The sequence below is a fragment of the Poecilia formosa genome, unplaced genomic scaffold, assembly GCF_000485575.1.
Source record: "Poecilia formosa unplaced genomic scaffold, Poecilia_formosa-5.1.2 Scaffold2, whole genome shotgun sequence".
NCBI classification, from domain to species: Eukaryota; Metazoa; Chordata; class Actinopteri; order Cyprinodontiformes; family Poeciliidae; genus Poecilia; species Poecilia formosa.
Genome location: NW_006799941.1, coordinates 2,067,992 through 2,079,320, shown reverse-complemented (window position 1 = coordinate 2,079,320; position 11,329 = coordinate 2,067,992).

Below are 11,329 nucleotides of genomic sequence, written 5' to 3'. Positions count from 1 at the left end.
TTCAAAACTCTGAATTTAGATTTTTTTTTGTCCTTTAAACAAATTTCACTGTAAAATGTTTTATTCATTGCAATGGAAATGTAGAAAATGCAGTTTGTTCATTTGCTTTAATTTGCTTATTATTTTTGCTCTTGCATATGTTTTTTATATTTCAGTTGCTTTCCCCTTTTTGCTTCTATTTGTAGCTTCAAAACTATTGATTAACAAAATGAGTTAAACAATGTTAAGTGTGTCAGATTAAAAATAAATTTGTATAGATATGATTAGAAAAGAAAGAGAAAACAGTTTTCTGATGTCAGAAGGGATATTTTGTGTGAAATACTTTTAGTCCCTGTTTGTCATATGAAGACTGCAAAGATTTGGGAGGTGTTTTGTGGGAGGAATGACAAAAACACTCAAACAAAAACTTTTTTAAATGTCAATTTGAGCTCTATTTTCCACCCACACCGGGCCATTTCTTACATGTTGTTGAGAGTTTATTTCTCTTGGTAGTAACAAATTTTAATGAGTCAATAAAGTTTTTATTCCTCATCACTACTTTGTTTTTGAATGTCCTAGATATCTGAAATCATTCGACACACACACACACACACACACGCACACACACACACCACAAAGGATCACACATTAACTTAACAAGCCTATTAGATGACAAAGAGGAGACATCTCTCAGTTCCTGCAGCTGACCTCCAGACGAAACATCCAATCTCGTCTGGAGGTCATTTATTTAAAAACAGTCTCACGTATGCGCAGACGCTCAGGTGCTGCAGGTAGACGATGCGTACGCGTTCAGCCGACACCGGCAGACAGACAGGCTGAAAGTGAGAGTCTGAATGGATAAAAGGAAGACATATGAAGTTAGTTAGCACTCCTGTCTGGCAGTGAATTGGTCTTAATTAAGTATTAATGAAGCAGGAAGAACCCCTTGTAACCCAGCACTGACTGCAGCTTTGGCTTTGATGAACCAAACATGTCAAAACGGATCCACATTCTCTCTGCCACAGACGACGGGAAGGTCAAAGATGTTCAAAGCATGGCAGATGCAAACACATTTCATAATGTGAAAAAATATTTGCTCCCTTATACAGATTTTTCCTTAGTGAAATTCAAACGCTTGTCAAGCATTTCAACTTTTTCACACTGTGGAGATAAAGCAATACAAATGAACTAGAGAAGACAGTTTAAATTCACTTTCATAAGATATTTTTTATTGCTGTTATTAGTAATGACTCGTAATAGTATTCTACATAGCAGGGACAAAGTAAACTAAAATATGAAAAAACATTTAACATTCTCTCTTGCACACAATACATCTAAGATCAAAATACTAATTTAATGATAAAAAAAATAATAATAATCCACCAATTTCAATAACTTTAACGTATAAAAAATAAGACCTCCTTGATTTCAATTACACAGATCAGTAACTCATTGAGCCATTAGGAATAATAAATATTTATTACATTTGGCAAATCGGTTTGTGTGAAGGTGAATGACGTTCCTGTGCAGATGAAATGCTTAAACACAATAAAAATAACAACTTGACTTTGTGTAAAGAATCTCTTCTCCAAAAAGTTGATTTGCTTGAGTCAAGCAAATTAATGTTTCTACCAAAATGCATGCTTTGTTACTTAAAATATTAATAGCAAAGTTAGCAGAAGCCTGCTTTATGACGGTAGGTAGAGCTTACATCAGCAGTCTGCAACATTTAATCAGCTCAATAGAAAAAAATGACCTATTTTCAAATTGTCACATTTGCAAAGAGCAGAAAAATGTACATCTAGAATACCAAATACTAAAGAGCACTGAGGTGACAACCAGCTTATGATGGTTGCTCGCTTCAAGAGTTAGATTATAATTCTTTGCAGAGCACTTACTATAAGGTTAGCATCCCAAAAAAATAAGGGATGCTCTAATAAAGAACATTTTCATTGAAGGTAATTAAAGTTTTAACAAAATTTAATAAAACATAAATTCTATGAAGGAGTCTTTTATTTAAAATCCCACTCCTGTAGTCCAGTCAAAACAGAATCCAATAAAAAGTGCCTTTTTGTCATCATTCATTAATGTAATTGGTCATATGAAATTAATTTTGACATTTTAACAACAGCCCACCTGTTGATAAATTACTGCATTACTCTTGCATTTGTCAGGGGTCACGAGGCAAACAAGGTGGATTTTCTCTGACTTGATTTAAAGTCTGTGACGCATCCATCTTGGCAGTTGGCTGATGGGAACATTGGGAGCTCTGGTGACCTCTGTCAGCATTGTTTTGACCCAGCCAGTTCAACATGTTGATTCTAGATATCGGATTAGGGTTTTTGAGCAATTTTGACATGTTACAACAGGCACTGCTGAGCAGGAACTGAATATGGCTGGGTTTTCAGCACTGCTCTGCAAAATACATTTTTTTCTTATACTTAAAGGTGACCTATTGTGCTTCCTTGTTCAGGTTAGGCATATGTGCTATATAGAACATGTTAATTACATGTTTTGCACAAAATCCTTATTAGGTAATGAGATTTTAGTCAGTTCTGTCTATTTTGAGCTGCTTTGGGGCATCTTGTCATTTTAAATCTAAATAAGCTACTGCTGGCTAATGCCCCCCCAACTCAACCGTTACACTCACATGTGAAAATAGCTGCAAACAGATGCTCAGTTAAACAACCATACATCTTTGAAAAGTAGAAGTACACAAACATGTAGCAAGTGGTTTCTGGATAGTAAGTCAAAGACAAAACAATTGTGTTTTGCAGCAGCCTTTGTACGGTTCATACAGCAGTAAAACCAGCTGACCAAAGGTGCTGGAGCTCCACTTAGGTTGCTAGGTAACAGCGCAGAGTGATTTCACAATCCGGAGGTTTTGGAAATGACTCGTTTTCCAGACACCAAAAAGCATTAACTTATTGCCAAAATGTCTGGCTGGGTGTTTTTTTTTTTTTTTTTTTTTAAGTGACTGGACTGTTTTTAAAAACAGTTGAGGCCCAAATAGAAGTATGAAAATGTGTAAAATCTGAATTTAGTATAACAGGTGCCATTTAAACCATGAAATATTTCTGATAGGCTCGTGTGGACACAGAATGCCGGTTCTCAACACCGTCTCAGCTTGGCTAGCTGTTAAAGACGTTTCTACTTGTGAAGAATAACAAGTCCTGTAAATTCTCATTCTTTTGTCTGAGTTTTAATAAGGAATGAAACATTTCCTCCAAGAGAACACCTTCTCACCGTGAAGGAGTGAAGGTTAACCACACATTTATACAGACAGTAATTTAATTGCACGCTTATGTACACAGGCACGTGTGTGGAGAGATCCTTACATCTTCACACATAAACGGTCTTGCACTTGAGGAGACTGGTGATTTCTGGGGAGCAGTTGCCATCGTGACAGGGCGACAGAATATCAGGCCCTCTGTTTGTGTGTGCGCGTCCTGTCACACCCCAGTCTGAGCCGGTGTTGATTTGTGAGGGTTTCATCAGTGCTGTGAGGGCACAGCACTGCGTGTGTCTAGGTGTGCGTGTGTGTCTGGGTCAGTCTGTGAGTGTGTGTTGCCGGTGACAAAGCAGAGGAAACACTTGAGCGTGGCTGTCGGCACTCCAACCAGGAATAGGCCTGAAGAACACCTACTCACCAGATAAGAGCCTCTTTTCCATTGAGCCCCAGACTGAAGCTGCCTCTGACAGCTTTGACTCAAAGGTGAATCATTTTCTCCCCCAGCACTGACTGGTGGTGAGAGGACTTTTGCAAACTTTATACGCCGTCTTCCAACTTTTATTTGAAAACTGAAATACAGAAAAGGTGGAAGGATAAGAGGGTATTCAGAGTTTGCTTGAAGAGAATAACCCGTGAGAGTGAAGCAGTTATGTAATTATATTTAGATACAGAAAAAACGAGGACACCCCGCATTAGCATTTGTTTATATGTTTTAAATATATTTTCTTCTGTGGATATTAAAAAATTATTTTAGCGACAAGAAATTGGAGTTGAATAACTGATCAATAAAAACTGATGCAAAGACCATTTTACAGGATTTTTTTTTTTCGGTGGATTCTAACAAGGTTTGACTTGTGTGCAGGTCTCACCTTTCCAGCTCAATCCTGAAAACAGACTGCAAGATGCTAAAATAAGACTCAATTAACCATACGAGGCCCAAAGAACTCATACTATGTTTGAGGATGGGTATGATATTTTTAATAGCAGACTTTTGATATTTCACAGAGAAAGAGATGCTGAAAGTTTCCTAATGGTACAAGCAAAATGTTTGCTGAAGAGCCCTGCGTGGTCGAGCTGACGCTGCCTTGATGCAGTAATTAATGGAAAAGGAGTTTTTGACTAATATTTACAATGGTTTGATGTTCTGAGGCTGTTAAGCCTGACAAACATGCAAAAAAATAGGAATCAGCAAGGGAGCTAATGCCTTTTCACACCACTGTAAATGTTTTGAGATACAGCTGTTCGTACAGAGTGACATCACAATAAGAATTTGAAAGACAAAATTATGTTGTGACAGCAGTATAGAATCTGAGACATAATCTATGACAAATATCAAGTGCTCCAAGTGCTAACTAGAAGCAACCAATCAGAGCCAGGGGGCGGGTCTTAGCACTGTCAATCATGCCTCTGTGCATGTTGCTCACCCTCTCTTGCTCACCCCTTGCTCTCTGCGATGATAGCTCGTCTCCATCTTCAGAGCCTGTCGTGAAAGGTAAGGCTAGTTACCATGGCCACTGATGATGGCGGATAAATGGTTTTCCTAAGGTTGACTGACAGCACCAAGACTGGCTCTGATTGGCTGTTTTTAACCACAAACAGTGTATCTCTTCAAATGACAAGGAGCTTCACAGATTATCTGTTTCATAATATACTGTGACAATGTGTATATTATGTTGCGGCATAATATACACGATAGTTGTAGTAATTATGTGGTGATAGTTGTAGCAATTATGTAAAAATCATATCTATTTTTAAAAGTTACATCCTGCAGTATTAACGTAGAACACTTAAAATGTGCATAAAACCCGGTTTACTTCAGGTGAACCATCTGTGTCTCCTCATTGCTTTAACAGGAAGCCCTGTGGATCACGTTATGTTGGATATTAATGGCCTACGGGTCTATTTTCAGGTTGAGTGCTGCAAACTGAGACGACTGGCAGCTGTGTGGACCTGGGGTGGGCCGCGGATCGTACGCACTCAGACAGGAAGACAGACTGGACACCAGGGTTTAGGTGTCCATCGGTGTGTTGGCGCGCGCTCGTGGCGTGTGGCCCGGAGGGCAGGAAGTGGACATGGACACCAGAGTCGTCTGATACGCGAAGAATCTGTCACATGGTGGAATCTGTTGCGTTGGGCCAAGGACAGGCCAAGACTTTCCCACAGTGAGAATTAGTCAGAGTGAAACAGACAGGTCCACTCAGCCCTGCATGTTCAGCAAACAATCTGTGATAAAACGCACATTTAGATATGAAAACCGGGCTGCTTGACTAAATGAAACTATTCTCAGAATTAAGGCTCAATGCAGAAAGACAAACACGGGAAAAGGATAAAGCCTGATTGATAATATGCTGATAATCTGAAGTCCAATCTAATTATTGTGTAACAAACTACTTCAGTGGGAATATTGGCAAAAATGATAACAGATTAGATTCACACCACTATCAAGATATTTTTATTTCTTTCATAAATTCAAGGACTTGAGTCCTTGAGTGGTCATATTGGACTGAAAATGAAAACAAGTAGAAATATTGACTCTGCTGCTTCTATATTGAGACTCAAGGCAACAAAAATAACCTCTAAAAACTGAGATGTGCTCCTGAAGAAAAACGTTGAGGACAACAGATAAAAATGCTTCAAAACCCTACATCCTTCGCTACATTCAGAAGGCCACCTCAAAATTAGCTTGTTGGCATAAACGCCTGCAGTGTACTGCAGTTATCCAGATGTAAAAAAACAATTCTGCATATGTTTATTTCCCAAATAAATGACGCATATTTTTAAATTACAACTGGCTGGTAGATTTAAAATATTTTATTTGGTGCAGTCCTCTAATATATCCTCATTTTGTGCTCAACCTGTGTCTTTTGGACACACACATAAAAAATACAACATTTTTCAAATATTTTCATTAATGAAGGTCATTATTAATGCCAGTTCCCGGCATGCTGAAGAAATATTCCTAATTTCCAGATGAGCCTGGCTGAGACATTTGTAACAATTCTGACTCTGATCAGTTTTTATTTTTGTGCAAAATTGATTAAAGTTAATTAAAAGTGGATGTTTTAAATATTATGCACTGCTGGCCACTTGCATTTGCAGGGATTTAGGGCCATAGCCACCAGAGAACACCAAGCGTTACTGAATACTTGATAAAAATGCTGCTTATTTAGTCCAACTCCATTAATTTTGAGAAACTTATAATTTGACTTCCTTCTTTATTGCATTATCTAAAGCTGTTGTGTTAATCTGCCCTGTTGGCCAACACCTTTTCCCTGTAAGTAGAAAAAAGAACAAAGTCTGCAGACAACAGCTGCAGAGTAGCGGATAAGCATCACGAAACACACAAAAAGTCAAAACAACATATCAATAAATGATCACAGATCAGAGATAAAGGAGCGTAAGCAAACAGGAAAGGCACCTCTACTCTGTCACTCTGCAGTGGAAAATCTTTCTTCGATGCTGAGGGTCTTTTTAAACATGCCTGGGCGTCTGCTGCCTGTAATTAATTTGACTTGACCCCATCACACACTGCTACTCATCACAGCTATTAGCTTGAACTCAACATAGAGGCAACTTTGAATTGGATTCAGTCTTACTCCTGCAGCTTAACAGGAATCGTCCCCCCTACAAAAGACAACCAGAACAAAAAAAGTCAAAATGTTCAGAAACAAGTGAAGTGAGTGTTAAATCCATGACAAATCTCTGGATGTGGTTCAACAATTTTCTTGTATTGTTTCTGTTGGTCTTGCTTTCTGGGTTGAAATGACTCCTGATCCTGATTTCTGCATCAATCTGTCAGCCAAATATATATTTTTTTCATGTTCTGTTGAACTTTCTTAAGCTGCTTTTCCTGTTCAGTCTTTTGTTTTAGGTTGTTTTTGACACATCCCTGCTAAAGATGTTCACAACGCCTCCAAATAAACTGTCTTATGAAGACTTGGTGAAGATGTCACTCTTTGCTGTGGTTCTTGGAGTGTTTTCAATACACAAATTCATATTTAGTTTTTTTTTTTTTTAACCCTGTTGACAAGATAAAATTAGCGGATTGGCCTTTAGTAAGATAGTTTGTTTTTTTTCATTTTTACCTTTATGACACATTTATACACTACAGAAGAAGGACGTGTGGGTTTAGTAATTTAAATGTTTCTAAATCCTGGTTAATTAAAAAAAAGTAACATTTCATTTTCAATTACAAGTTCTAATAATTATTACTAGGAGGTCAAAAAACAAAAACGTCCTCAAATTAAAGGACGAATTTCTCAATTCCTTTTTCCACGGTACTGCATTAAAAGAGGAATTTATTTAAATCTGTACTTATTAACACATCTTTACCAGGTGTGCCAATAAGTGCTGAAAGCACTTTTATTTCTAATAGCATCTCAACTATATAAAACTCAGACCTCGTTATGGTGCTCTTCTCTCAACAGACTATATTTAGCACATTTTCTACTGGCACTGCAGGAATCTCTCCTCCACTTAAAGGGATTCCTCTCAGAATGATAGAAACTAATCTGTGCGAGCCAGCATGCTCATTCGCACAGTAGCAGATGTCTCAGCTGCTGCCTCGTAAAGCTCGCATTCACCAATAAGCAGCTCTGACATGAAGCTTGGACCACAACATGACCAGGGCATTTGTAGCTCATTATTTCCCTCCACACAACACTTACACACACAGTGTCTCGTACCTCCCGCAGGAAATGACTTGTTGACATCCTCATTCTCAGTGCCGCATCTACAGCTCTCCCCACAGATAACTGACACTAATTAGGTGAGACACACACGCATGGGGTTTCAGAGTTGAGACAAGGGTTTAATGGATGAGTGGAGGGAGGCAGAATGCGGCGGGATGAGTTAGCTGCAGATAGTTTGAATAAAACCAGAACACCCTGTGAGTCCGTAATGAGATTACAATGTGGAAAGAACATTTATGATTATTTTGAATCCGCCAGAGAGCTTTGATTCCTAAATCGCGCGTACTCCTCAATAATAAAGCACTTGACATGCAGCCTGGACACGTTAGCTCCGCCTGAACAACAAAGGCGGCCCGACAAGACAGGAAAAGGAATTTAAAATGATATCTACCCACAACTTGTTCACGCTGAACAGTTTAGGTTTACACGAGAATTTAAGAGGGCTGAATAACTGAGCAGAGAGCATACAAATGTCTTCAGGACCAAAGGTTTCTAAACTCTGGGCTTGGTGCACTATGATGCAAATTGTTTACACTGATGTTTGGATCATATTAGCTTACGCTGGAGGGATTAGGTTCACTTTAATGGCATTTTTTGGTTTCAGTTTCTGCTCAGACTAAACAAATACCCACTTTCCCTTGATACGAAGAGCTGAGCTGGTTTATACAATGTGGTAAATACAAAACAATTCAGCTGAGCTGAAAAATTGCACGTTGATCTGACTTACATTAGCAACTATTCAGGTTAGATGGCCGCTCACACAAAGGCAGTGTCTCAGTGTGCTTTGTGTAAAATCCTGTCAATAAATGAGATTGCTCATTTGACAGGGTTTTCCAAAGACTCTCCAAGGATGTTAAAGGGGATCTTTTATGCAAAATTTATATTTCCATTTGGGTGTCAAGTAGTTCTGAAAACTTAACATAACGTAAAAAACTTATTTTTTTGGCAATAAGTTAATGTTTTTTGGTTGTGCCGTTTCAAAAACCTCATGATTATTAAGTTACATTCCATTGTGTCGTTACTTAGCAACCCCAGCCAAGTCAAGAATTGTTACCTAGCAACTCCAGCCAAGTCAAGAATCGCTACCGAAGCAAGTTAAGTAGTTTTACCGCTGTATAAAGGCAAGTATTACTATTATTGTTGGTTGTTGCCAGAGATTCTTTTTCTGCTCTTCAAAAACGTACCGTTACATAATTGCGCATGTTTTTGCAACCATTTTCATGTGCAAGTGTGAATGTTGAGCAAGGGGGCGTGACCAGCAGCATTTTATTTAGATTTAAAGTGACTAAATGCCTAAAATAGCTGATTCTGAAAAGTAGCTCAACATAGGTGAAACTGAGCATACTAAAATGTTATCTAAGAATTATTTTGTGCTAAAAAAGGTTATGAACTTGTTTTGTATAGCCCACAGATGTATTCTAATGTCTTCAACGAAGTATAATAGGCTGCCTTTAGTATTGCATTTAAGGAAAAGGGAAATGAAAGACATGGAAATTGTGAATTATGTGTGGCCGATGTCCTCGTGTATCTCAAGTACTTCAGAGGGAATCCTGCTGCATTATTTAAAGAAACTCAACGTAACACAAGGCCTCATTCACCGTGCTGAGCAAGCTTTCTGAAATGTAGGCCAGGAAAAGCTTTAGCTTCACCAGAAAGAAGGGTTTATCAGTGAAATACACAAATTCATTCAAGTTTTATTCACGCCCATAAAATATGCTGGGCAATGAGGTCAAAGTGAAGGATGTTTGGGTTTTCCTCCTTTGCCCAATCTCATATTAGTGGAGGATGAAGGGATTTAGATTTTTCTCTGAAAACCTCAAGTTTAATTGTTTTATATTTGGCGGTGAGTATTTTTCACAATAATCTCACAGCTATTGGACATCCTGTGAGAAATCTGTCCCTTTGTTTTGTGTTGGTGTTATTGTGTAAGAAAAGAGGACTTTTAATTATTTATGATGATTTTTCTCAAACATCAAGTTTAAATCACACCACTTGTGTGGATCAGTATAGGCAGGTTTTGTTTGCTTTTAAATAATTAACAAATTAACCATTTATTTAATCATAATTTTGCTACTTTTTCTTTGGAAAAGCTTTGTTTTTTTTTTGTTATTTGGTAATACAGTTATCAAAATATTGATTCCTTATATATCTGTGATTAGTCCAGTGCAAAGTCAGGTCAAAGTACAGTCCTGCTTTGCTCCACCATAGGAACAAGTGGATGCTCATTTTCTCGCTGAATCCAGCAGGGATTATTTATCTGCACAGAGGGCTGAATTACTCGGCCTCCCTGCTGCTGGCTACTTTAATAATCAAGGCACAGTCTGGTCTGCTGTGCCTCTCTTCATTTGATCCGGGTTCAGTTCACTGCAGTTCTGGTCAGTGGCAGTTTGCAGGGTTTGATTGTGCAAGCGTACAAATAATCTAATGGGGTCAGATAAGATTCTGGCTGGAGTCCAGAGCTCAGTGAACCAACCAGAAACACATGAGTCATATTTAAGTGTTCCTGCCCCCCATGCCTATCCCTGGTGGTTAATACTTCTTCAGGAAGCTGAAACATCATCATCATTTCTCAGTTTCACGAAGAGACAGGAGATCAACATGCTCAAATCTGGTACATATGAGGGATGAGAAGATTAAACTTTCATGCCTTCACAGCATACTAGACACAATTAGAATGGATCCTTTGCTCTCCGGCTGCAGACCAAAAGAGATTGGGGCATCTTTGTGTAAATGTGCAGAACAATGGATGAAAGGAAGAAGAGATCTGGCAAACAAGTCAGAAACAGAATTATCAGGTTCTAGTAGAAGCCCTGACCGCCTGCCGCTCTCTACAGTCATCCTTAACATGAATACCGTCGCAATTCTGGGCTTTTATTAACACATTTCAACCATTTATAGTGCAGTTTATTATTATAAGCACTGGGTCACTTGAAATCGTAAAAACACATTTACTTTCATACACTGAAAATTAGTTTCTTTGAATCAACCAAAAATAACTCTACAGCTAATTTCATTAGCTTTTCTCAAGATATTATTCAGATTTTCAATAAAATCAGATTTTACATAAGGTGAGAGCCTTTATCCCACTGCATCATGATGTGGACATAAATGCCTTTCACAAAGTATCTTTGTAAATTCAAACAAGTTTTTATGAAGGTCCATAATTCAGGAACAAAGGTTGGTTGGCAGCTATCATTTTTGCATTTTGGCCAATACAGATGAAGCTCATCTTTGCTGTAAAAATGCGTTTAATGTAATTTGCCTTATTGGCTGTAAATAATCTAATGCTACCATATTCATGAGTTTTTTTTCTATGAAGATATTTAACAACTTTTGTCTATGGAACAAACAGATCCAGTCTATATACAGAAATATAAAATCAACGTAACTTAATCATATAGACAGATGCAAATCAATTATCTACAAC